Genomic DNA, 27,702 nt, shown 5'->3' on the forward strand with positions numbered 1-27,702 from the left:
CAATCAAGGGTCACCAACTGACTGAGCAACAAATTGTAGCCACAACACTTAAACTGCATCAAAGCACTTCAGAATAACTTAAACTCAGGGCTGTTATGATCATTTTAAACATCAAAGTAATTGGAATGCACATTTTCACAACTTATCTATGCATTTACAAAGTTCAGTATTGATCTTTAATTTTTATTCCCTGATGAAACATGTTCATCATCCAGTCCATAACCAACACTGTCCATTTCCACCTCTGCAGTACTGCCAGTATCCATCTCTAACTCATTCCAACTCCCACTGAAATCCTCATCCATATCTTTGTCACTTCTGGGCTTGATTTCTCCAATGCTGTCCTCGGCCCTCTATTTACACTCCATTCTACAACACTCCAACTCATCCAGAACTCTGCCATCTGCAAACTATCTCGCACTACATCTGCTCACTAATCATCTCTGCATCTCCAACCTCTATTGACTTTCTTCACGAAGTATATTTGGACTTTCAAAAGGCTTTTGATAAGGTCCCACACAAGAGATTGGTGTGCAAAATCAAAGCACATGGTATTGGGGGTAATGTATTGACGTGGATAGAGAACTGGTTGGCAGACAGGAAGCAGAGAGTCTGGATAAACGGGTCCTTTTCAGAGTGGCAGGCAGTGACTAGTGGAGTGTCGCAGAGCTCAATGCTGGGACCCCAGCTATTTACAATATACATTAATGATTTAGAGAAGGAATTGAGTGTAATATCTCCAAGTTTGCAGATGACACTAAGCTGGGTGGCGGTGTGAGCTGTGAGGAGGATGCTAAGAGGCTGCAGGGTGACTTGGATAGGTTAGGTGAGTGGGCAAATATATGGCAGATGCAGTATAATGTGGATAAATGTGAGGTTATCCACTTTGGTGGCAAAAACATGAAGGTAGAATATTATCTGAATGGCGGCAGATTAGGAAAAGGGGAGGTGCAACGAGACCCAGGTGTCATGGTACATCAGTTATTGAAAGTTGGCATGCAGGTACAGCAGGCGGTGAAGGCAGCAAATGATATGTTGGCCTTCATAGCTAGGGGATTTGAGTATAGGAGCAGGGAGGTCTTACTGCAGTTGTACAGGGACTTAGTGAGGCCTCACCTGGAATATTGTGTTCAGTTTTGGTCTCCTAGTCTGAGGAAGGACGTTCTTGCTATTGAGGGAATGCAGCAAATGTTCACCAGACTAGTTCCCGGGATGGCAGGACTGACATATGAGGAAAGACTGGATCGAATGGGCCTGTATTCACTGGAGTTTAGAAGGATGAGAGGGGATCTCATAGAAACATATAAAATACTGATGGGACTGAACAGGTTAGATGCAGGAAGAATGTTCCCGATGTTGGGGAAGTCCAGAACCACAGGATAAGGGGTAAGCCATTTAGGACTGAGATGAGGAGAAACTTCTTCACTCAGAGCTGTGGAATTCCCTACCGCAGAGAGTTGTTGATGCCAGTTCATTGGATATATTCAAGAGGGAGTTAGATATGGCCCTGACGGCTAAAAGGATCAAGGGGTATGGAGAGAAAGCAGGAAAGGGGTACTGAGGTGAATGATCAGCCATGATATTATTGAATGGTGGTGCAGGCTCGAAGGGCCGAATGGCCTACTCCTGCACCTATTTTCTATGTTTCCATCCTCCAATGGATTAATTTCAAAATCCTCATCTTCATTTACAAAATTGCTCTATAGCTCATTCCACTTTTGCCTGTAGCTTTATCCGTTTTTGTATTCTCCATTCTTCTAACTCCGATCTACTGCACATAGCCTTGCCCTCTGCCCCTTGCCCCACCATTGATGGCAGAGCCTTCACACATTTCGAACTTGCACTTTGGCACTCTTTTCCCAAGCTCTACCGCCTCACTATACCTCTCACATCTTCAAAGCCTACCTCTTTAACTATGCTTTGTTACCTCCCCTAAACTTTCACCCAATTTCAAATTTCCCCACTCCACCTTGTGTAACTCTTTAGTACATTTTGCTGTGAATGGCATCATAATAGTACAAAGTATTGTTGCTCCATTTCATAAGGTCTCAAACACAAACTTCAGAGATTCAACCAGTTTCTCCAAAGAAATGCTGGATGGGGCTATGACCTGCAGTACCACACCATCAAGCATCTTCTAGGCTTCCTCATGCCTCTGGTCACTTCAGACAAGAGATACTAGTGACCACAGGGCCAAGATAAGTACATTGACATTCCCTCAAGAAGTCAATATGTCCCTCAAGCCCTCAACCCATATAATGCCACTCACTATAATAAGGAAGAAACAAAATTTTTCAAAATCAACCTGCACATCCGCAAACATCCACAATAGCAGAATTGTGAATTGTGCAAGGTTATTTGTATAAGTTGACTTCAAACATAATTGTACAACTGGAGGATTGCAAATGTTACACGACAGTTTAAAAAAAGGAGATAGGGTTAAACCCAGCAACTACAGGACAGTCAGCTCTGCATCAGTAGTGAGGAAACGTAACTATCCAGCTCATAATCCGGGACAAAATGAATTGGCATTTGAAAAAGTGGGGACTTATAAATGAAAGTCACCACGGATTTCTAAAAGGCAAATCATGTTTGACTAACTTGATCGAGTTCTTTGATGACGTAACGGAGAGGATTGATGGACAGTTGATGTGAATATGGACTTTCAAAAGGTGTTTGACAAAGTACCACGTAATAGAATCGTCAGCAAAATTAAAACCCATGAGATTAAAGGGACAGTGCTAGCATGGATACAAAATTGGCTAAGGGACAGAAAGCAGAGAGGAGTAGTGAACTGTTATTTTTCAGACTGAAGGAAAAAAAAAGAGGGATTGGTCTCAGAACCCCTGCTCTTTCTGATATATATTAATAATCTGGACTTGGGTATACAGGGCATCATTTCAAAGTCTGCAGATGAAACGAAACATGGAAATGTAGCAAACAATGAGGAGGAGAGTAACAGACTTCAGGAGGACATAGACAAACTGGTAAAGAAAGGAGGGAGAGAGAAAAAGGGGATCTACAGATCTGTTAGCCTGACATCAGTAATAGGGAAAATGCTACAATCTATTATTAAGGACGTGGTAACAGGGCAATTCGAAAATACAGGTTGAACCTCCCTTATCCTGAATCCTCAGGACCTGGCCTGTTCCAAATGAGGGATATTTCTAGATAAGGGGAGGTCACGTGTTTTCAGTGTGCTCGCACACTGATTGACTGTCGTTCCAGCCAGTCAGTCAGTGTGGTGTTGGCGGGCCAGTGGGCCCCGAGGTGTTCTCGGTTGAGGGGAGTTCTGCTGCTGCTAATCACTTTCTTTCTAGTAAGTGTGTGGATTTTCTGTTGAGGTGAATGACTGAATTAAATAATAAAGGAAAAGTATCACCGTTGTGCCTAAAAAGAAAATGGGAAATTTGGGGGGGGGGCGGGGAGGGGGGTCGAAGTTCTGCACATGTACCACCCAGCAGCCAAGAATGGTGCCGGACAAGGGGTGGTGCCGGATAAGGGAGTTTCAACCTGTAATAGGATTGGGCAGAGTCAACACGGATTTATGAAAAGGAAATCATGTTTGACAAATTGAGTTTTTTGAGGTTGTAACTAGCAGAATAGATAAGGGGGACCAGTGGATCTGGTGTATTTGGATTTTCATAAGGCATTTGATAAGGTGCCACACAAGATGTTATTGAACCAAATTAGGGATCATGCGATTGGGTGTAATATACTAGCATGGATTGAGGATTGGTTAACGGACAAAAAACAAAGAGTAAAAATAAACGGGTCATTTTCGGTTTGGCAGGCTGTAATTAGTGGGGTGTCCCAAGGATCAGTGCTTGGGCCCCAGCTATTTACAATCTATATCAATGAGGGGACCAAATGTAATATATCCAAGTTTCCGGATGATACAAAGCTAGGTGGGAATGTTAGTTATGAAGAGGATGTAAAGAGATTTCAAGGGGATATAGACAGGCTAAGTGAGTGGGCAAGAACATGGCAAATGAAATATAATGTGGGGAACATAAGAACATAAGAAATAGAGGAGTAGGCCATATGGCTCCTCGAGCCTGCTCTGCCATTTAATAAGATCACTTCGCTGTCCGTTCCCCATAACCCTTTATTCCCTTATCGCTCAAAATTCTGTCCATCTCCACCTTAAATATATTCAATGACCCAGCCTCCACAGCTCTCTGGGGGCAGAGAATTCCATCGATGTACAACCTTCCGAGCGAAGAAATTGCTCATCTCAGTTTTAAATGGGCGGCCCCTTATTCTGATACTGTGTCCCCTAGTTTTAGTTTCCCCCTATGAGTGGAAATATCTCCTCTGCATCCACCTTGTCGAGTACCCTCATTATCTTATATGTTTCAATTAGATTACCTCATTCTTCTGAACTCCAATGTGTATAGGCCCAACCTACTCATAACCCAACCCCCTCATCTCCGGAATCAACCCAGTGCACCTTCTCTGAACAGCCTCCAATGCAAGTATATCCTTCATTAAATATGGAGATCAAAACTGTACTCAGTACTCTAGGTGTGGCCTCACCAATACCCTGTACAGTTGTAGCAGGACTTCTCTGCTTTTATACATTATTCCCCTTGCAATAAAGGCCAATATTCCATTTGCCTTCCTCATTGCGCTGTACCTGCATACTAACTTTTTGTGTTTCATGCACAAGGACCACCAGGTCCCTCTTTACTGCAACACTTTGCAATTTTTCTCCATTTAAATTATATTTGCTTTTCTATTTTTTGTCAAGGTGGATAACCTCACATTTTCCCTCATTACACTCCATTTGCCAAATTCTTGCCCACTCACTTAGCCTATCTATATCCCTTTGCAGGTTTCTTGTGTCCTCCTCACAATTTGCATTCCCACCCATCTTTGTATCATCAGCAAACTTGGCTACATTACATTCGGTCCCTCCATCCAAGTCATTAATATAGATTGTAAATAGTTTGCTGATCCCCACTAGTTACCCCACTTGTTACTGTTTGCCAATCGGAAAATGACCAGTTTACCCCGGCTCTCTGTTTTCTGTTAGTTGCCAATCCTCTATCCATGCTAATATATTGCCCCCAATACCGTGAACATTTATCTTGTGCAGTAACCTTTTATGTGGCACCTTATCAAATGCCTTCTGGAAATTCAAATACACCACATCCACTCGTTCTCCCTTATCCACCCTGCTTGTTACATCCTCAAAGAACTCAAGCAAATTTGTCAAACATGATTTCCCTTTCATAAAACCATGCTGACTCTGTTTGATTGAATTATGCTTTTCCAAATGTCCCGCTACTGCTTCCTTAATAATGGTCTCCAGCATTTTCCCAATCACAGATGTTAGGCAAACTGGTCTATAGTTTCCTGCTTTCTGTCTGCCTCCTTTTTTAAATAGGGGCGTTACATTTGTGGTTTTCCAATCCGCTGGGACCTCCCCAGAAGCCAGGGAATTTTGGTAGTTCACAACCAATGCATCCACTATCTCTGCAGCCACTTCTTTTAAGACACTAGGATGCAAGCTATCAGGTCCAGGGGACTTGTCCGCCTTTAGTCCCATTATTTTACCGAGTACTCCTTCTTTAGTGATAGTGAATGAATTAAGTTTCTCCCTCCCTATAGCCTCTTGATTATCCACTATTGGGATGTTTTTAGTGTCTTCTACCATGAAGACCGATACAAAATATTTGTTCCAAGTCTCTGCCATTTCCCTGTTCTCCATTATTAATTCCCCAGTCTCATCCTCTAGGGGACCAACATTTACTTTAGCCACTCTTTTCCTTTTTGTGTACTTGTAGAAACTCTTAATATCTGTTTTTATATTTCATGCTAGTTTACTTTCATAATCTATCTTTCCTCTCATTATTATTCTTTTAGTCGTTCTTTGCTGCCCAAGCTTCCCAAACCTCTGGCCATCCACGAGGAATGTGAAGTTATCCACTTTGGGAGGCAAAATAGAAAAGCAGAGTATTTTTTAAATGGTGAGAGATTGGGAAATGTTGGAATTCAGAGGGACCTGGGTGTCCTTGTACATGAATCACTGAAAGTTAACATAGAAACATAGAAAATAGGTGCAGGAGTAGGCCATTCGGCCCTTCTAGCCTGCACCGCCATTCAATGAGTTCATGGCTGAACATGCAACTTCAGTACCCCCTTCCTGCTTTCTCACCAGACCCCTTGATCCCCCGAGTAGGAAGGACTACATCTAACTCCTTTTGAATATATTTAATGAATTGGCCTCAAGAGCTTTCTGTGGTAGAGAATTCCACAGGTTCACCACTCTCTGGGTGAAGAAGTTTCTCCTCATCTCGGTCCTAAATGGCTTACCCCTTATCCTCAGACTGTGACCCCTGGTTCTGGACTTCCCCAACATTGGGAACATTCTTCCTGCATTTAACCTGTCTAAACCCGTCAGAATTTTAAACGTTTCTATGAGATCACCTCTCATTCTTCTGAACTCCAGTGAATACAAGCCCAGTTGATCCAGTCTTTCTTGATATGTCAGTCCCGCCATCGCGGGAATCAGTCTGGTGAACCTTCGCTGCACTCCCTCAATAGCAAGAATGTCCTTCCTCAAGTTAGGAGACCAAAACTGTACACAATATTCCAGGTGTCGTCTCACCAAGGCCCTGTACAACTGTAGTAACACTTCCCTGCCCCTGTACTCAAATCCCCTCGCTATGAAGGCCAACATGCCATTTACTTTCTTAACCGCCTGCTGTACCTGCATGCCAACCTTCAATGACTGATGTACCATGACACCCAGGTCTCGTTGCACCTCCCCTTTTCCTAATCTGTCACCATTCAGATAATAGTCTGTCTCTCTGTTTTTACCACCAAAGTGGATAACCTCACATTTATTCACATTATACTTCATCTGCCATGCATTTGCCCACTCACCTAACCTATCCAAGTCACTCTGCAGCCTCATAGCATCCTCCTCGCAGCTCACACTGCCACCCAACTTAGTGTCATCCGCAAATTTGGAGATACTACATTTAATCCCCTCGTCTAAATCATTAATGTAACATGCAGGTACTGCAAGCAATTAAGAAAGCAAATGGTATGTTGGTCTTTATTACAAGAGGATTTGAGTACAAGAGTAAAGATGTCTCACTGCAGTTATATAGGGCCCTGGTGAGACCGCACCTGGATTATTGTGTACAGTTTTGGTCTCCTTATCCAAGGAAGGATATACTTTCCATTGAGGGAGTGCAATGAAGGTTTACCAGACTGATTCCAGGCATAGGGGATTGTCCTATGAGGAGAGATTGAGTAGACTTGGCCTAAATTCCCGAGTTTAGAAGAAATGAGGTGATCTCATTGAAACATACAAAATTCTTACACGGCTTGACAGGGTAGATGCAGGGAGGATATTGCCTCTAGCTCGGGAGTCTAGAGCCAGGGGTCACAGACCCAGAATAAGGGATTAGCCAGTTAGGACTGAAATGAGGAGAAACTTCTTCACTCAGAGGGTGGTGAATCTTGGAATTCTCTCTCCAGAGGGCTGTGGAGGCTCAGTCTGAGTATATTCAAGACAGAGATAGAGATATTTTTTGGATATTAAAGGAATCAAGGGATATGGAGACAGTGCAGGAAAGTGGAGTTGAGTTAGAAGATCAGCCATGATCTCATTGAATGGTGGAGCAGGCTCAAGGGGCCAATTGGCTCATTTCTGCTCCTAATTCTTAGGTTCTTATAGCAGATGAAATTTAACACAAAGTAGTATGAAGTGATTCTTCCTGCCAAAATTTATGAGAATATGTACTAAAATATACCAATTTAAAGGGGGTGCAAGAACAGAGAGACCTGGGAATGTATGTATACAAATCTTTGAAGGTAGCAGGACAAATTTAAAAGATTGTTAAAAAGAAAGCATCTGGGATCATTGACTTTATTAGTGGAATAGAGTACAAAAGCAAGGAAGTTACACTAAACTGTTACAAAACACTGGTTTGGACCCAGCTGGAGTATTGTGTTCAATTCTGGGCACCACACTTTTAGAAGGATGTCAAGACCATGGAGCAGGTGCAGAAGAGATTTACTGGACTGGTACCAGAGATGAGGAACTTCAGTTAAGTGTAGAGACGTCAAAAGCTGGGATTGCTCTCCTTAGAGCAGAGAAGGCTACGAGGAGATTTGATAGAAGTGTTCAAAGTCAGGAATGATTTTGATAGAACAAATAAGGAGAAACAAATAAGGAGAAACTGTTTCCAGTAGCAGAAGCGTCAGTAACCAGAGGACACAGACTTTTTGGTGATTGACAAAAGTACCAGGGCAATATGAAGAAACATTTTTTCTTAACACAGTAAGTTATGATGATCTGGAATGCACTGCATGAACAGGTGGTGGCAGCAGATTGTACAGTAATTTACAAAAGAGAATTGGATAAACATTTGAAGGGGAAAACATTACAGGGTTATGGGGAAAGATAGGGGGAGCGGGATTAATTGAACAATTCTAACTTTGCACACAACTGTATGAGCATATTGCATCTTGATTGAACCAGCAGTTTTGTTTGTTGCCTAATTTTTTTAAAAAATTATAAAAGAGTACTACTAAAAATTAATTAAATCTTATGGGAACAATAATTATATCTCTGCACTCAACAGCCAGGGTTTTCACTTTAATGGTTGGAAAATTATGGGCTATTAAGTGCAGAAGAAGAAAACCCAGCCAACATTTATAAATTCATCCCTGTCTGTTTACATTACTATTTGAGGCACAAGATCCTTGTGAAAAAATAATGTCTTGAGAGAAATTGTGATAAATATTACTGCTATGATTTCAAATTTCCGTTTGATGTCCCGTTTTGCTGGACTTTCTACATCTATCTATATAGTACTGAAGAACTGGCTAGTGTCACTCACATGACTGTTATGCCACTTCCTGGAAATGGATCTTGTGACACTGCAAACCAGAAGCTGCAGTCTTGCAGTTGCTTGCCCCTGCAAATACCTCATATTCTAAGATTCACGCAATCTAGATCACGAGTACTCACTGTACTTTTATCTACAAACGGTATTATCAATGCACCACATTCAGATTGGGCTTGGATTTCATTTCAACTAGATTCACTTACAAAAAATAATCTTTGATACAACAACAGCAGTAAAGGGCCTGATCTTTCAAGCAAAGTTGTGCCCTTGACATCAGTGAATGTAATAAGTTACAAAAGCAAAATACTGCGGATGCTGGTATCTGAAATAAAAACAGAAAATCCTGGAAATCTCAGCGGGTTTGGTAGCATCTGTGGAGAGAAAAACAGAGTTAATGTTTCAGGTCGATAACCCTTCGTCAGAAATGGCAAATGTTCGAAAAGAACACATTCCTTAAGGAGCACTGAAAGGGGGAGGGTGAAGAACAAAAGAGAAGGTCTGTGGTAAGGTGGAAGGCAGGAGAGATGAGAGAGACAAAAGGGATGAAATGGTAATGGCAGAAGTTAGAAAAAGGTTAGTCTAGATAGGGTGTGAATGGCGGAATATTGACCAGCTGTCTTTGGAGACAAAGAGTAAAAAAACATAATATCCAGGTGCTGGTCCTCATCTTTCGTTCAGGCACTTTACAGCCTTCTGGACTCAAAATCGAGTTCAACAATTCCGCCCCCCCCGATCTTCTGTTTTTTTTTCTCTTTGTCTCCAATGGCAGCTGGTCATTATTCTGCCATATCGAGACGAACCTTTTTCCAACTTCTGCCATTACCATTTCAATTCGGCCCATCATCCCTTTTCTCTCTCTAATCTCTCCTGCCTTCCACCCCATCACAGACCTTCCCTTTTGTTCTTTCTTCCCCTCCCCCTTTCAGTGCTCCTTAAGAATCATTTATTTTCGAACATTTGCCAGTTCTGACAAAGGGTCATCGACCTGAAACGTTAATTGTTTTTCTCTCTCAGATGCTGCCTGACCCAATGTAATAAGTTAATTTACCAATAGTCTGAAAAGTGCTTCAGCACTGGCTTTCCATTTTATTTCACCAAGAACTACTCTGGTTCCCACACTTTTATCACTGCCTTTGGTCCCTCTCTCCCTTAATCTCTCAGGCCAGAGGCTTAAATACCCCAGTAGCCTTTAAACTGCCTGGAAGGCATGCCAAATTCTGTGTAGACATAAGAAAATTATATATTCATGGCTTAATACCTCCTCTGACAGTTCCATCCCATTTGAATAATCCAAAGGATGGTATCATTTGCACCTCCAAATCAAAGTCTTCCTGCCATATTTAACACTTGAATACTGTTCAGAAGTCAAAGTCAAAAGGAATCTTCCAGAAGTTAGACTTGTCAGAGCCTGGCAGCCATCTTGAAACTCACTCCTGGCTTTAAAATTTATACAGCACAAATGAAATTCGCTCATACGGTCACCTCTGGAGTAAGAAAGTTGTGGATTCAAGTCCCACTCCAGAGACTTTAACGCATAATCTAAGCTAATCTAAGGTTGTGTAGAGGACACAGAGAGGCTGCAAAGAGATTTAGACAGTTTAAGCAAATGGGCTAAGGTTTGGCAGATGGAATACAATGTCAGAAAATGTGAGGTCATCCACCTTGGGGGAAAAAAAGTCCAGTAAAAGGGAATATTATTTGAATGGGGAGAAATTACAACATGCTGCGGTGCAGAGGGACCTGGGGGTCCTTGTGCATGAATCCCAAAAAGTTAGTTTGCAGGTAATCAGGAAGGTGAATGGAATGTTGGCCTTCATTGCGAGAGGGATGGAGTACAAAAGCAGGGAGGTCCTGCTGCAACTGTATAGGGTATTGGTGAGGTTGCACCTGGAGTACTCCATGCAGTTTTGGTCACCTTACTTAAGGAAGGATATACTAGCTTTGGAGGGAGTACAGAGACGATTCACTAGGCTGATTCCGGAGATGAGGGGGTTACCTTATGATGATAGATTGAGCAGACTGGGTCTTTACTCGTTGGAGTTCAGAAGGATGAGGGGTGATCTTATAGAAACATTTAAAATAATGAAAGGGATAGACAAGATAGAGGCAGAGAGGTTGTTTCCACTGGTCGGGGAGGCTAGAACTAGGGGGCACAGCCTCAAAATACAGGGGAGCCAATTTAAAACCGAGTTGAGAAGGAACTTCTTCTCCCAGAGGGTTGTGAATCTGTGGAATTCTCTACCCATGGAAGCAGTTGAGGCTAGCTCATTGAATGTATTCAAGTCACGGATAGATAGATTTTTAACCAATAAGGGAATTAAGGGTTATGGGGAGCGGGCGGGTAAGTGGAGCCGAGTCCACGGCCAGATCAGCCATGATCTTTTTGAATGGCGGAGCAGGCTCGAGGGGCTAGATGGCCTACTCCTGTTCCTAATTCTTATGTTCTTATGTTCTTATTTCTAACACTTCAGTGCCGAACTGAGGGGGTGCTGCATGGTCAGAGGTGTTATCTTTCAACTGAGACGTTGAACCGAGGCTCCATCTTCCCTCTCAGGTGGATGTAATAGATCCCACGGCACTATACACAAAGCTAATTTTTCTATCTACCTTTACACAGACAAAATCATGGATTTGTTACATTAAAAAAAAATGACTGTCTTTTCTATTGAAGTCTAATGGACGGGAAAAAAAGAGAAGTATAGAATAATAGATGCAGGAGGAAGAAAGGGAGAAAGTGAAAAATAATAAGTTAGATCATATGGAAAGCCTAATTTTTTTTAAAGTCCTATTTAGTGCCTTTTGCTATGAACAGTACTATCAGAGTGTGTTTTAAAAAGACACACCTCTGTGGTGCTGCTGGGGAACAGCTTTGATTTGCCAGATGTAATAGGAACTATGGGTATTACAGCTTATATTGATTCCAGTTGGAGCATGGGAGCAAGGTGATTGTCCTGCTCCTAAATCACGGGAACGTGTGGGAACCTGTAACAGCTTAACTATCAGGGGTTTGGGGAAAGAAATTGGTTTTATTTTGTTACTATGTTACAGACCACATTTTTGTCTTACTGGCAGAACTGATCGACAGTCTACTCGTGATGATTCATTGTTTTTTTGTGTTTAATTTTTTAATTTTACAGCAATTAAAATTAAGCAATATAAAAGGAGCAATTTAGTGCCGAAAAAAATGTAATTGTCAGATAATTTGCATTAAGTGGCTCTGAATTATAGGGAGTAGACTACCATCTCAACTTAGTTAAAATATTTAGTGATATTTACTCAAACTAGAGCAGATCCAGTTATCCAAGGACTGTGCTTGTTCATGCATATTTACAAAAGTGATTGCTCACGTATTCTAGTTAGAACTGATTCAGTGCCTGTTCCTGAGACCAAATAGTAAAGCGATAAAAGCGCAGAACTTCCAAACCATTTAACTTTTTCACATTGATGCCAGTTCTGGAAACTGTGCATTAGTTGTGTGGGCACAGCGATGATGGTCTCTCATTTCAAAGCCTATGAAAAGGCTCCCTTAATTATATATGAAAAATAGCATGTAGTACTTAAATGGCTACTTTAGTGGCAAACTTGATCCCATCTCGACTACCATCAACCTCTACTGCCATCAATGTTACCCCATTTACTTTAGTAGTCTGCAACATCTGTTAATTATTTACTGTGAAAATGTCTGAATTAACCACTTTATTTAAAAATTATATATGCTCTACTGTATCCTTCTACATTCCCATACACCCAAGCATTAAAGCAAAACAGTAACTTGCTGCAAAGTTTTTTTCCAATTGAATAACGGCTGTAGTCCAACAGTTACCATCTTTCTCCAGAATCAGTCAAGAGACCATTAAATGTCGTGATCTGGGAAGCAGACGGGCATTCGTAGGCTTCTATAGAAGGATCAGACTTCGAGAGAAGGATGAGCTAGATAGCTAAATGCCCTCTTTTATCCATAGTTTGCCTTTGCGATCATGTAGTTTCAAATTAATAATAGAGGGCCAGAACTTAATTATCAAACGTTTTCAGTTTTATTAACCAGCTTTCCAATTGCTACCGGTAATGTTTTTCTGATAAGGTTGATGACCCAGTGCATGATAAAATTGACTTTCCAGAATTATTTTTTAAAGTCGTAAAATGCAGTTCAGCACAATATGTACGTTTCTTGACACAAACTGATAGGCAGGCAAAAGAATAATAATTAGCAGTTTGCAACTGTATAAACAAACAAACATGAGTCTTTTAACTTGGTAACTGAAGATCTGCTAAACTAAAGATTCTGTGTTACTTTCACAAAAATCAGAGAAATATCAAGCTCATAGCTGTTACTGCAGATAGGGCTGGATGAAGTAGAGTGGGAGGAAGCTTGTGTGGAGCATGAACACTGGCATCGACCAGTTGGGCCACATGGCCTATTTTTGTGCTGTAAATTCTGTGTAATGGAGACTAGAGGGAAGGGCACCACATTCCATTCTAGTGAACAGCCACTAAACAATAATCGCAGAAAGTATGCGTGTTTGTCACATTGTGGTTCCTGGAGATGGTAAGATTTTCCAATAAGTGACTTCTGCACACGTGCTATTGGCTGGTTTTTAAATCAGGCCTCTGAATGTGGCCGTCAGCTGAAGAGCGAGGGGGAAAACACAGCTGTACCTGCGATATGGATATTCTGAAGATCTAGGGCTTGTGAAAGGGGCGAGAAGGTTGTTAGAACCAAGGTGATGAAAGAAAGAAAAAGGTGTGTCAAGGTGTGGGCGAAGAATTCTTATGGTGACTGTATCACATTTTTTGATAGATTGTGAATGGGGAGAAAATTTAAATTGAGGAAAAGATTTGTTTATAGAAAGAAAAAAAGATAAAACACATAACCAATGAGGAAGAAAATAATTGACACTCATTCATGACGTAGAATGTTTATTGTCAAGATATACATACACGCACAGACAAGGTGGCCACTCTACCACCATTAGAAATGTAGAGCCTCATCTTGTGCTCGCTCACAGTTTAATCACATCTGATAAATACAAAAAGGTATCACTGTACAGTGCACATCAACAAGTTAATATTTAGACAGTATTTACTATTCAAACACTAGAATTATAAATAACGCAGAAGCAGAGTATGTTGTATGAATAATTAACTTTTACATTACAACCTCAAAAATTGCTACCCGTGCCACGTGCTAATCAGAGTAGAAATAGCAGGATAGCCAAGATAAATACGTGGCTTGAGGAGTGGTGCAAGAGGGAGAAATTCAAATTCTTGGAACATTGGAACCGGTTCTAGGGGAGGTGGGACCAGTACAAACCGGACGGTCTGCACCTGGGCAGGACCGGAGCCAATGTCCTCGGGGGAGTGTTTGCTAGTGCTGTTGGGGAGGGGTTAAACTAATATGGCAGGGGGATGGGAACCTATGCAGGGAGACAGAGCGAAACAAAATGGAGACAGAAGCAAAAGAAAGAAAGGAGAATAGTAAAAGTGGAGGGCAAAAAAACCCAAGGCAAAAATCAAAAAGGGCCACATTACAGCAAAATTCGAAAAGGACAAAGAGTGTCAAAAAGACAAGCCTGACGGCTGTGTGTCTCAATGCGAGAAGTATTCGTAATAAGGTCGATGAATTAACTGCACAGGCAGCTATTAACGATTATGATATAATTGGGATTACGGAGACATGGCTCCAGGGTGACCAAGGCTGGGAACTCAACATCCAGAGGTATTCAACATTCAGGGAGGATAGACAGAAAGGAAAAGGAGGTGGGGTAGCATTGCTGGTTAAAGAGGAAATTAACACAATCGTAAAGAAAGGACATTAGCTTGGATGATGTGGAATCTGTATGGGTAGAGCTGCGGAATACCAAAGGGCAGAAAACACTCGTGGGAGTTGTGCACAGACCACCAACCAGTAGTTGTGAAGTTGGGGATGGCATCAAACAAGAAATTAGGGATGCGTGCAATAAAGGTACAGCAGTTATCATGGGTGACTTTAATCTACATATAGATTGGGTTAACCAAGTTGGTAGCAACGCAGTGGAGGAGGATTTCCTGGACTGCATGAGGGATGGTTTTCTAGACCAATATGTCGAGGAACCAACTAGACAGCTGGCCATCCTAGATTGGGTGTTGTCTAATGAGAGAGAACTAATTAGGAATCTTGTTGTGCGAAGCCCCCTGGGAAAGAATGATCATAATATGGTAGAATTCTTTATTAAGATGGAGAGTAACAGTGTTAATTCAGAGACTAGGGTCCTGAACTTAAGGAAAGGTAACTTCGATGGTATGAGATGTGAATTGGCCACGATAGACTGGCAAATAATACTTAAAGGGTTGACAGTGGATAGGCAATGGCAGACATTTATAGATTACATGGATGAACTTCAACAATTGTCCATCCGTCTGGAGTAAATATAAAACGGGGAAGCTAACTCAACCGTGGCTAACAAGGGAAATTAGGGAGCGTGTTAAATCCAAAAGGCATATAAATTGGCCAGAAAAAGCAGCAAACCTGAGGACTGGGAGAAATTTAGAATTCAGCAGAGGAGGACAAAGGGTCTAATTAGGAGAGGGGAAATAGAGTAGGAGAGGAAGCTTGCAGGGATCATAAAAACTGACTGCAAAAGCTTCTATAGATATGAAGAGAAAAAGATTAGTGAAGACAAACGTAGATCCCTTGCAGTCAGAATCAGGTGAATTTATAATGGGGAACAAAGAAATGGCAGACTAATTGAACAAATACTTTGGATCTGTCTTCACTAAGGAAGACACATATAACCTTCCGGAAATCCTAGGGATTCGAGGGTCTAACAAGAAGGAGGAACTGAAGGAACTCCTTATTAGTCAGGAAATTGTGTTAGGGAAATTGATGGGATTGAGGGCCGATAAATCTCCAAGGCCTGATAAGTACTCTGGGATGCAGCCGAAGGAAGTGGCCCTAGAAATAGTGGATGCATTGGTCATCATTTTCCAACATTCTATTAACTCTGGATCAGTTCCTATGGACTGGAGGGTAGCTAATGTAACACCACTTTTTAAAAAAGGAGGGAGAGAGTAAACAGGGAATTATAGACCAGTTAGTCGGACATTGTTGGTGGGGAAAATGTTGGAATCAATTATTAAAGATGCAATAGCAGCGCATTTGGAAAGCGGTGACAGGATCGGTCCAAGTCAGCATGGATTTATGAAAGGGAAATCATGCTCGACAAATCTTCCAGAATTTTTTGAGGATGTAACTAGTAGAGTGGACAAGGGAGAACTAGTGGATGTGGTGTATTTGGACTTCCAAAAGGCTTTTGACAAGGTCCCACACAAGAGACTGGTGTGCAAAATTAAAGCACATGGTATTGGGGGCAATGTATTGACGTGGCTAGAGAACTGGTTGACAGACAAGAAGCAGAGGGTAGGAATGAACGGGTCCTTTTCAGAAGTGACCAGTGGGCTGCCGCAGGGCTCAGTGTTGGGACCCCAGCTATTTGCAATATCAATGATTTAGATGAAGGAATTGAATGTAATATCTCCAAGTTTGCAGTTGACACTAAGCTGTGGCAGTGTGAGCTGTGAGGAGGACGCCAAGAGGCTGCAGGGTGACTTGGACAGGTTAGGCGAGTGGGCAAATGCATGGCAGATGCAGTATAATGTGGATAAATGTGAGGTTATCCACTTTGATGGTAAAAACAGGAAGATAGATTATCTGAATGGTGACAGATTAGGAAAAGGGGAGGTGCAACGAGACCTTGGTGTCATGGTACATCAGTCATTGAAGGTTGGCATGCGTGAAGCAGGCGGCGAAGAAGGCAAATGGCATGTTGGCCTTCATAGCTAGAGGATTTAAGTATAGGAGCAGGGAGGTCTTACTGCAGTTGTACACAGAGCCTTGGTGAGGCCTCACCTGGAATATTGTGTTCAGTTTTGGTCTCCTAATCTGAGGAAGGACGTTCTTGCAATTGAGTGAGTACAGCAAAGGTTCACCAGACTGATTCCTGGGATGGCAGGACTGCCATATGAGGAGAGACTGGATCAACTGGGCTTGTAGCCACTGGAGTTTAGAAGAATGAGAGGGGATCTCAGAAACTCATAAAATTCTGATGGGATTGGACACTTTAGAGGCAGGAAGAATATTCCCGTTGCTGGGGAGTTCCAGAACCAGGGGTCACAGTCTAAGGATGAGGGGTAAGCCATTTAGGACCGAGATGGGGAGAAACTTCTTCACTCAGAGAGTGGTTAACCTGTGGAATTCTCTACTGCAGAAAGTTGTTGAGGCCAGTTCGTTAGATATATTCAAAAGGGAGTTAGATATGGCCCTTACAGCTGAAGGGATCAAGGAGTATGGAGAGAATGCACGAAAGGGGTACGGAGGTTGAATGATCAGCCATGATCTTATTGAATGGAGGTACAGGCTCGAAGAGCCAAATAGCCTGCTCCTGCACCTAATTTCTATGTTTCTATGTTTCTAACCCCTGGGTGCAACGTCGTCCATCTCAACCCGATAAATGTTAAACTGCCAGCATTGCTGTCTCTTTCAAGGGCAGGAAAACACCTTGGCCAAAACACCTGGAGAACTCCCTGCCCGTCAAGTAATGCAATGGGATCTCTTGCAGCTTCTGAAACATGCAGACAGGAACTCCAACAATGCAGCATCCCCTCAGTATTACAGTGAAATGTCAGCCTAGATATGTGCTCATTTTGAAATAAAAACTGGAGTGGGACTTGAATTCACAACCTGCTGACTCAAGAAGAGTGCTACCAATCAAGTCAAGCGGAGACATGAAATAGCAGAAAATAACAGACTGAATTTTGCAGCGACTTTCAAAAGGCCATTTAGCCTACCCAGCTCAAGGGTCCTTATCCAGATGTAACTTTCATCTCCCTCCTGCTTTAGTGTCAATCTGATATCCTTCTGTGTTGTGCTGAAATGTTCTCTTTATTAATGAAAACAGATTCCATTCCCTTATTCGTTCTTCATTAGGTTAACAATCCGAGCCAGTAAGTATTCTGACTGCCTTTGAAATCTTTTCAGATACAACCAAGTCATCCAGTAGTGGGTTGGTCTAGATTTTTGCAGACCTACCCCAGCAGTTGGTCTACTCTCAACACTGTGGTAAAACTAGTTAGTGAAATACCTGGCTAGTTTCTCTAACCTGGTTGACAAGTCACAAAGTGTTAACTCTTAATTGCTATGCACAAGTTCAAACCCAAAGGGGGACAACTCCAGGAAAGCTGTGCAACACAAATTAACTTTTTTTTATCCTCCATCATTCTCCTCTCTGATTGTAATGTGTTGATGCAGTGACATGAATTTAGCACCTCAACACATACACGAGCACTGTGGTAGGGAGAGGGAAGAGATAAATAGTAGACTGCAATGTGGCAAAGTGAACAATTGCACATTTTGCGAACTAATTTAACAGAACTGCAAAAGAACTTCATCACGAAATCCCAGCATAACTAATTTCATGCATTCCATGAACCTACTTATGTACACCTCATCATTTTACTTCCCTTGCCATTTGTTAACATACAATATGAAACTTTTAATTTGAAGTCAATCATATACATATTTTCCTGCTCACCTTCCCAAGCCCTCTAACCAAAAAAAGCAAGATGAGAAGGAGCAGCTCTCACTGCAGTTGTGAAAATAACAGCATTGTTACCACATTATTGTTCTAGTTGCTATGCTGCACTTCATAATGTCAACAATGGGCCAGAATGGTCAACAATGACAGTCACCCATTTACCCAATCAAATAAGTATTGTATAAAAATAAAAAAAGTGTGGTCCATAATAGAGTTCACTCAATTACCCTGCAATATTGTAACCTCACTGTCTGCATGTACAAATATTGTCTTCTACATTTCAAATCATGTATAGTTGTTTTTCTTAATAATGGCCTGGGTATTTTTAATCTGTTCTCTTGCCTCTCCCAGGAGATTACATTCATACAATCATAGAACATTCATTGCTCCATTTGGGTGGGGAGTGTATGTATTGTTGTGCATAAGGCATCACATCTGTGTGGGATAGGCTGGATGGGCCAGTAGGTCTATCCCTGTCTGTCATTTTTGTAGGTTTGTATCTACCTTTACAATTTCAGTGCCTAAAGGACAATCTAATCAGCACATGTCTGAAGTCAGTACAGAGAGTATCAATTTTTGTAAGGAGTAAATCAGGCTACTTTTCTTACCCAAGTATTTTGCACTTCGAGATACGAATGGATTGGAGGCAATTACACTGGTCAAGAAAACTGGAATATTTAAAAGCTATGGACTTGAAAAGATTTGAATTTGAAGAAATTACTGGAGACATCTGTGTGGAACAATTTTAATAGCAGACACCAGTGACCACACCAGGAATAATTTCTGCAGTATATATACTTAACCCAAATCTGCACATCTTGAAGTAGCTGGAGGCAATTATACAATATCGGTGTTGAAATTAATTGTCAGCTTGGCTCAGTGAAAGAGAGTTGTCACCTCTGAGGCAGATAGTTGTGGGTTCAAACCTCACTTCAAGGTCTGAGCACATAATCTAGGATGACAATTCAGTGCAACACTGAGGAAGTGCTGCATTGTCAGAGGTGACACCTTTCGGATGAAACATTACACTGACGCTCCTTCTGCTTGTTCAGGTCAACATGAAAGATTCCATGGTACTACGGGTATTCAAAGAGGAGCAGGGCAGTTTTCCCAGTATCCTGGCCAATGTTTACCTTTCAACAAACAGCACTCATTGCTGTGTATGGGGTATGGCTGTGTGCAAATTGGTTATCACATTTCCCCAGATCATAACAGTGACAACAATTCAAAAGTAATTGATAGGCAGGCTATCTCAGTGTTTTACAGCCAGAGGACATGAAAGATGCAACATAAATGCAAGTTATATCTTTGTTTATCCTCTGTCAGCCATGGCTCAGTTGGTAGCATTTTCGTCTGAGTCAGAAGGTTGTGGGTTCAATTCCCACTCCAGAGATTTGAGCACAAAAAAAATCTAGGCTCCAGTGCAGTTCTGAGGGAGTGCTGCACTGTCAGAGATATTGTCTTTCGGATGAGATATTAAACCGAGGCCCTGCCTGCTGTCTCAGGTGGACGTAAATAATTCCATGGCCCTATTTTGAAGAGTTATCCCTGGTGTCCTGGCCAATATTTATCCCTCAATCAACATCACACCAAAAAAAAGATTATCTGGTCATCATCACATTACTGTTTGTGGGAGCTTGCTGTGCACAATCTGATGCGTTTCCTATATTACAACAGTGACTACACTTCAAAAGTACTTCATCGACTGTATAGTGCTTTGAGATGTCCCAAGGTCAGGGTATATAAATGCAAGTCTTTCTTTTTTTCCCCCTCTAGTAATGAACACCAATTCTACACCAATAGCCCAGGTTCCAAAACTACTGTTTCAATAAACTAGGTTTTTAAAAAAAAAAAACTGTGGTGAAGTTTTAAAAAAATCATGTGATCACATGCCATTCATTTTCGCAATCATTTTCCATTAATGCTAACATACGGTCACAGAAATGTGAATGCTTAGTAAACGCATCACAGATAATTCATTGCCTTCCCCTCCCAAAGCAGGAGAACCATTGCCTGAGGATGAATGCATCACTTGCTCAAACCTGAAATCGGCACAAGTAGCAAACAGGTCATATCACTGATGTTTTTTTGGTTTAGTGGAAAATGACAAGACTTTCTTTGTTTATGCACTCAGAGTTTAGAATTGCTTTTGATCTTCCTTGCTAGCCTCCTAATATCCTTTTGTCAACTGAAAAAGCACCTGATGCTTCAACTGTACACAACACAAATAAGTGTAATGTAACCTTGAAAGCACAAGAACATAACAGTGAGGAGCAGGATTAGGCCATACGGTCCTTCGAGCCTGCTCTGCCATTCAATATCATGACTGACCTTTAACCTCAATTCCACTTTCCTGCCCTATCCCCATATCCCTCAATACCCCGAGGGCCAGATTTTTGTGAAGTTTGCAAACGGGTTTGCGCCACGATTTGACCCTCCGCAGCGAAAACCCGGTCACAATCCTCGGCTTGTTTGCGGCAGTGATGGGACATACCACCGTGGAAAGGTGCGCCGACGTGCAATGCCGTGGATTGCGTTACTGTCGGACTTTCGGCACTCTCCCAACCTGTACGCCACGCTCAGAATAGCGGCAGGTCAAACCTGTCGGTGCAGCCCTGCCAGCAGCGGTAAGTATAAAAACTTGCAAAAGGCAAGTTAAAGTTTTAATTTTTAAATTTTTTTTCAGTGATTCAATAGGTAAGTCTTGCAAATGATTTTTGATTTCTACCCCGCCTCCCCCAGGCCTCTCTCGCAGTGCTCCCGGCCCCAGACTAAATTTGGCAAAACACATGTTTTTGCGCCGTGAATCCTCGTGCAATGCCCTCCCTTAACGAAACATAAAACCTGAAAGTCTGGTCTAAAAATGGTAGCGCAGCGAAAATGGCAAGTTTCATGTATCGCTAACATTTTCGCCAAAAAAACCCCCGAAAATCCGGCCCCGTGAGTCCAAAAATCTAACTATCTCAGCCTTGAATATACTCAACGATTCAGCATCCACAGCTCTTTGAGGTACAGAATTCTAAAGATTCACAAGTGAAGAAATTCGTCCTCATCCCAGTCTTAAATGGCCGACCCCTTATCCTCAGACTATGCCTCCTAGTTCTAAACTCTCAAGCCAGGGGAAACAACCCATCAGCATCTACCCCGTCAATCCCTGTCAGAATTATATATGTTTCAATGAGATCACCTCATTCTTTTAAGCTCCACAGAGTATCAGCCCAATCTGTGGTATCTTGAGACGCAGCATTACAGACAACTGCACAACATGGCTTCTGGGCAAGAACTGCACAGCACATGCTTTATTGTTATATACATCAGTAGTCCACTAGGTTGCGCTTTTACACAATCTACTCAATCTCTCCTCATAGGACAATGCTCTCATCCCATGAATCAATCTAGTGAACCTTTGTTGCACTGCCTCTAAGGCAAGTATGTCCTTCCTCAGATAAGGAGACCAAAACTATGCACAGTCCTCCAGGTGTGGTTTCATCAAAGCCCTGTACAATTGCAGCAAGACTTCCTTACTCTTGTACTCTAACCTCTTTGCAATAAAGGCCAACGTGTCATTTGCCTTCCTAATTGCTTGCTGTACCTGCATGCTAACACTGTTTCCTGTACGAGAACACCCAAATCTCTCTGAATTCCAACATTTAATAGTTTCTCACCATTTAAAAATTATTCTGTTTTTCTATTCTTGCTACCAAAAAGTGAATAACCTCACATTTTACTCCATCTGCTACCTTATTGCCCATTTAGTTAACCTGTTTATATCCCTTTGCAGGCTCTTTGTGTCCTCCTCACAGCTTACCTTCCTACCTAGCTTTGCATTATCAACAAATTTTTCTGTCCGTTAACCAATCCTCTATCCATGCTAATATATTACAGGAAATAAGGGCTCACGGGGTTGGAGGCAACAACCTTTTGTGTGGCAACTTATCAAATGCCCAGATGTACTACATCCACTGATTTCCCCTTTATCTACATTGTGAGTTACATTCTCAAAAATCTTTAATAAGTTTGTTCAACATGATTTTCCTTTCATAAAACAATGCTGACTTTGCATAATCATATGATGATTTTCTAAGTGCCCTGTTACCACTGCCTTAATAATGGATTCCCGCATTTTCCTGATGACTGATGTCAGCCTAACTGGCCTGTAGTTACCTGTATTTGCTCTCCCTCCTTTGTTGAATAATGGGGTTACATTTGCTACATTCCAATCCACTGGGACTGTTCTAGAATTTTGGGAGATCACAATTAATGTATCCATTATCTCTGCAGCAAACTCTTTTAGAACCCTAGGATGCAGGCCATCAGGTCCAGGGGATGTGTCAGCTTTTAGTCCCATGAGTTTCTCAAGTACTTTTTCTCGACTGATCTTAATTATTTCAGGTTCCTCAATCTCAATCGCCTCTTGGCTCTCTATTATTTTTGCTGTGCTTGGTGGGTCTTCTACTGTGAAGACAAATACAAAATATTTGTTTAAAATCTCTGCCATTTCCTTATTCCTCATTATAATTTCTCCTTTCTCAGCATCTAAGGGACCAACGCTTACTTTTGCTGCTCTCTTCCCTATTACATACTTGTAGAATCTCAAAATCTGTTTTTATATTTCTTGCCTGTTTAACCCTTATTCTATTTTCTCCCTCATCAATTTTTTGTCATCCTTTACTGGTTTCTAATGCTCTCCCAATCCTTAGGCTTACTGCTATACTTCGCAACATTATGGGCTCAAGTTTCCACATGCGCCTAGAACGGCACAGTCCCGACCTGGACACCCGTTTTTCGCGCCACAAAGTGCGCCTAAAAAAATCCTCGGTATTCTCCACCTACCTGCAGGTTCTCTGCCCTCGGTGCAGCCAGCACGAGCTGTGGGGGGGCGGAGCCAGGTCCCTGCGCTGAAAACAGTGCCGGGATCTCTGCACATGCGCGCAACAGTGGGCACGCAAGTGCAGTAGCTCCAGGCGCCGAACTGTGTGGGAGGGGCCCGAAGCACGCAGCCCCTAGCCCTGGCTGAATGGCATCACTGGGGCTACGTGAATAAGGCTCCTCCCACGGCCAGCTCTCTCTCTCTCTCTCTCTCTCTCTCTCTCTCTCTCTCTCTCTCTCTCTCCCCCGGACCCGACCCGACACCCGCTTTTCCCCCCCCGACCAGCGCTCCTGTTCCCGCTCCCCGCGACTGGACCCAACCCGACCCGCGCTCCCGCCCCCCCCCCTCCCCTGGACTCTCTCCCTCTCCCTCTCTCTCTCTCTCCCCCTCCCCCTCTCTCTCCCCCCCTCTCCTCCGACCCGTAGTTCTGGTGCTGGGGACGGGCCCTGCCCGAAGTCTCGGGCCGGCCGGTTCAGCCTTCGGTCCCGAAAGGCCTGCCTGAAGCACTTTCACACAGGTAGGAAGATGGTTTATTTAATCTTTTCTTTGCTTATAAATGTTTATTCAGATTGGATTTATTTGTATAAGTATAAATAAGGATTTATTATAGAATTTAATGACTTCCCTTCCCCCCAACCTCGTTCTGGACGCCTAATTTGTAATCTGCGCCTGATTTTTTAATGTGTAGAACAGGTTTTTTCAGTTCTACAAAAATCTTCACTTGCTCCATTCTACTTTAGTTTGGAGTACGTTTTCACTGTGGAAACTTTGAAATCAGGCGTCAGTGGCCAGACACGCCCCCTTTTGAAGAAAAAATTCTGTTCCAAAGTAGAACTGTTCTACCTGACTAGAACTGCAGAAAAAAAAGTGGAGAATTGCAATTTCTAAGATAGTCCGTTCTCCACCAGTTGCTCCTAAAAATCAGGCGCAAATCATGTGGAAACTTGGGCCCTATGAGTCATCTATTTTAATCTATTATCCTTAACTTCTTTAGTTAGCCACAGATGGATCACTTTTCCCATGGAGTTTTTATTTCTCAAGGGAATGTATATTCATTGAGAATTTTGGAATATTTCTTTAAATGTTTGCCACTGCTTATCTACCGTCATACCTTGTAATTCAATTTCCCAAATCTACCTTAGCAAACTTGCCCTGCATACCAATGCAATTGGCTTTATTTAAGTTTAAGACTATCGGCTAGACTTTCCACTATGATCGCTATTCCGGCCTTAGTGCTTTTTTTATTTTTCAGGATCGCTGGAATATCGCCCATTTTTGCCTTTTTAATTTGGACGATAGCCTTAGTGATGTGAAATGGGCCATAGCGATGGGAATTCAGTCGTGCAAGGCTGGCGTCCGTAGCGCATACACGGTTTTTTTTTTCCAGGCAAAGAACTTTTCCCGCAGGGGTTGACAGAAAGAACAGGGGACCTGGTCCCCATCAATAACATAATGAACCTCTCTTTTATTCCAGCCCCTGTTGGTTTAGAAAATAAAATCCATCAGCCAATTGAGGTGAACTCCATTTCCTTCCTCATGGGATGACATACCCTAGTTCTCCTTCTATTTGAACTGTGGACCAGAGGGGGGGGGAAATCCATGATTAATATTAACCCTGACATTACAGCAATGTACTAGTATGTAACTTCTCACATTTTATCTTAACTTACATCAAAGGAATTGTTGTCCTCTCCCGATAGCTAGGTTATGCAACATGCAGCACACCACAATGAACTCAGCGACCTGTTCAGGGTGGTATTGTAGGTTGCCTCCAGAGTGGTCCAGGCATCTGAAACGTTGCTTCAGAACTCCAATTGTCTTCGACGATATTGCATGTGGCTACATGGCTTTCGTTGTAGCGCTTCTTGGCTTTGGTCTTGGGCTTATGCAGGGGGTCATCAGCCAGCAGGTAAAGACATAGTCTTTATCCCCCAGCATCCAACCGTGACCTTGTGGCTGACTCTTAAACAGGTCAGACACAGTGCTCTTATGCAAGATGGGCGCATCATGGATGCTCCCTGGAAAATTTTCATTTACTGCCATGATTATTTGCTTGTGATTGACAACGAGCTGCACATTCAGGGAGTGGAATCCCTTTCGGTTCCGAAACACCTCTGCATCCTGTAAAGGTGTTCGCAGGGTGATGTGCGTACAGTCTATTGCTCCCTGCACCTTGGGGAAGTTTGCTATTCACGAGAAACCCAAAGCCCTCTCAGTCTGTGCCTTCCTGGTCATAGGGAAACTTATAAAGTCCGTCCTGTGTGCGTAAAGGGCTTCCGTCACCCGTCGAATGCAGCAATGTGTGGCATGCTGAGAGATATCGTAAATATCGCCAGCTGAGGCTTGAAAGGAGCCCAATACGTTGAAGGAAAGTGCCGCAGTAACCTTAACCTCAACGGGCAGTACGGTCCCGATGGTGCTGGTAGGCTGCTGATCTCCCTTAATCAGCTGGCACATCTTACTGATAACCTTCTTTCGGAAGCTTAGCCTTCTAACGCACGAGTTCAGACAAGTCCAGGTATGATCGCTTATCCCTGTAAATGCATTGGATGCAATGTCTCCTTCTCTGCAGCAGTCTACCACCTCTTTGGGCACATAATGCTCTCCAATATACCTTCTCCCATCTCTATTCTGCAGCATGCAATTAGTGATCAATACTGGTTGAGAAATTACAGGCCCCATCACTATAAATGCCCTTAATTTGTCCTCAACCAATACAAATGTGATTAGATGATTGGCAAGAGTCAAAAAGACCCTTAAAATCACTCTCAAACTGATTCTCCCAACAAGCACTTGATGCAGCCTTTTACTACAGATCCTCCCCATAGTGCCGAGTTAAGGTCAGGTGATTGCAGCTTTTCTTCAGCGTCTTTTTGAGCCAGCGATCATTCGGCCGAAATGCCGAAAGTAGCGCTCGACAATAATCTGGGCCATAATCGGGCGTAGTTTCCACTTTTCAGCAAATATGGGCAATAGCCTGCATCTCAGTGCTTTTATGGGTGCTAAATGTGTGATGTGCCGAAAGTCCAGCCCTATAGTTTTGTGCTGAAGTATGTCACTCTCAAAACTCAATCATATTATAATCAATCTTCCCCAGAGGATCCTTTAGTATGAGATCACGAATTAACATTGTAGTCTATTTTCATAAAAACAAATCCTGCTTCCCCTCTCATGTTTGGTTCTCTAGACTATCAAAGTCATACATTTCCCATCCACGCATCACCACTTATGAGCAACTAGTGTTAGATTATGCTTTTGGTCTTACGTTTATATTTTGCAGGGCTCAACGCTACATCAACTTGCATTTAAAGAGCGCTTTTAATGTAGAAAGCATCCAAATTTACTTTATGGAAGGAGGGGGGCCAGGAGTAGAGAATAAAATAAACATAAAAGAAATACAGAAGCAGATGACAAGCCAAGATGGGAGAGCTAGGATAAAGTTTGGCTGAAAAGATGGATTTCAGAAGGTTTATAACAGGGAGAGTAAAAAGGAGAAACTGAATGGCATAGAGAGAGTTCAGAAGAGTTGAACTAATTGATTGAAGATTGTGCCATGAGTGGTAGAACAAAGGGAGGGCCATACACAGAAGGCCAAGGACACAGGAGAAGACACAAGGGTAGAGAAGGTTGTCGAGATAGGGTAGGTGAGGCTGTGGTGTGATTTAGAAGGGAGGATAAAGATTTTAAATTCAACACATTTGGAGGCAGGGAGCCAGTGTTGATCCGTGAACATGGGGGTGATGGGTTAACGTGAATTAGTGAAAGACAGGATATGGGCAACTGGATTTTGAACAAGTTGGAGTGTGAGTGGAGAACAGGAAGCCAGCAAGGAGGATATTGATAAGGTTACAAATTATTTCCACTGTTTGATGAGTCAGCAACAACAGGGCATAAATTATCACTAAAAGATGCAGCAGAGGATACCTTAGCAATTTTATCAAGTCAATTTGACAGTTTTCAGATCACATTAACACAATCTGCAGTGCATCCAGTTCAAGACAACCAGAGGACAAACCAAGTTTTTTAAAGAAATGCTCCAAGACCACCTGAAGATGATAACTGCATATTACTTTTACTTCAGTAACTTCAACTGGTGCATAACAAACTTTTTATACTGTCTTTCTAAATAAGTTAGTGGAGCTCTGAATATTCATATTAAGGTGAATAACCAGGGGGCCTAGATTTAAAGTAATTGGTAGACAGATTAGTGGGGAGTGAAGGAGAATGTTTTTCACCCAGAGGGTGGTGTGGGTCTGGAGCTCACTGCCTGAAAGGGTGGTAGAGGCAGAAACGCTGATCACATTTAAAAAATACTTGGATATGCACCTGAAGTATCATAATCTACAAGCCTATGGACTAAAAGCTGGAAAGTGGAATTAGGTTGGATAAC

The 27,702-nt window shown here is 42.3% G+C and overlaps 1 protein-coding gene across 2 annotated transcripts in view; it reads right to left on the minus strand.

Moving 5' to 3' along the window:
* The window catches only part of poc1bl (POC1 centriolar protein homolog B (Chlamydomonas), like), a 65,144-nt gene that overhangs the window by 28,004 nt on the left and 9,438 nt on the right, over positions 1–27,702 (minus strand). The window contains exon 1 of one of the 2 annotated variants that reach the window (XM_070881091.1): positions 9,077–9,223. The exons of the other annotated variant lie outside the window; for it this stretch is intronic. The gene's annotated coding sequence lies outside the window, so the exon portion shown is untranslated. Of the gene's footprint in view, positions 1–9,076; positions 9,224–27,702 lie in introns of those variants that run through there. 2 annotated transcript variants of the gene reach the window in all.

Source organism: Pristiophorus japonicus, chromosome 5, assembly GCF_044704955.1.
Source record: "Pristiophorus japonicus isolate sPriJap1 chromosome 5, sPriJap1.hap1, whole genome shotgun sequence".
Lineage (NCBI taxonomy): Eukaryota > Metazoa > Chordata > Chondrichthyes > Pristiophoridae > Pristiophorus > Pristiophorus japonicus.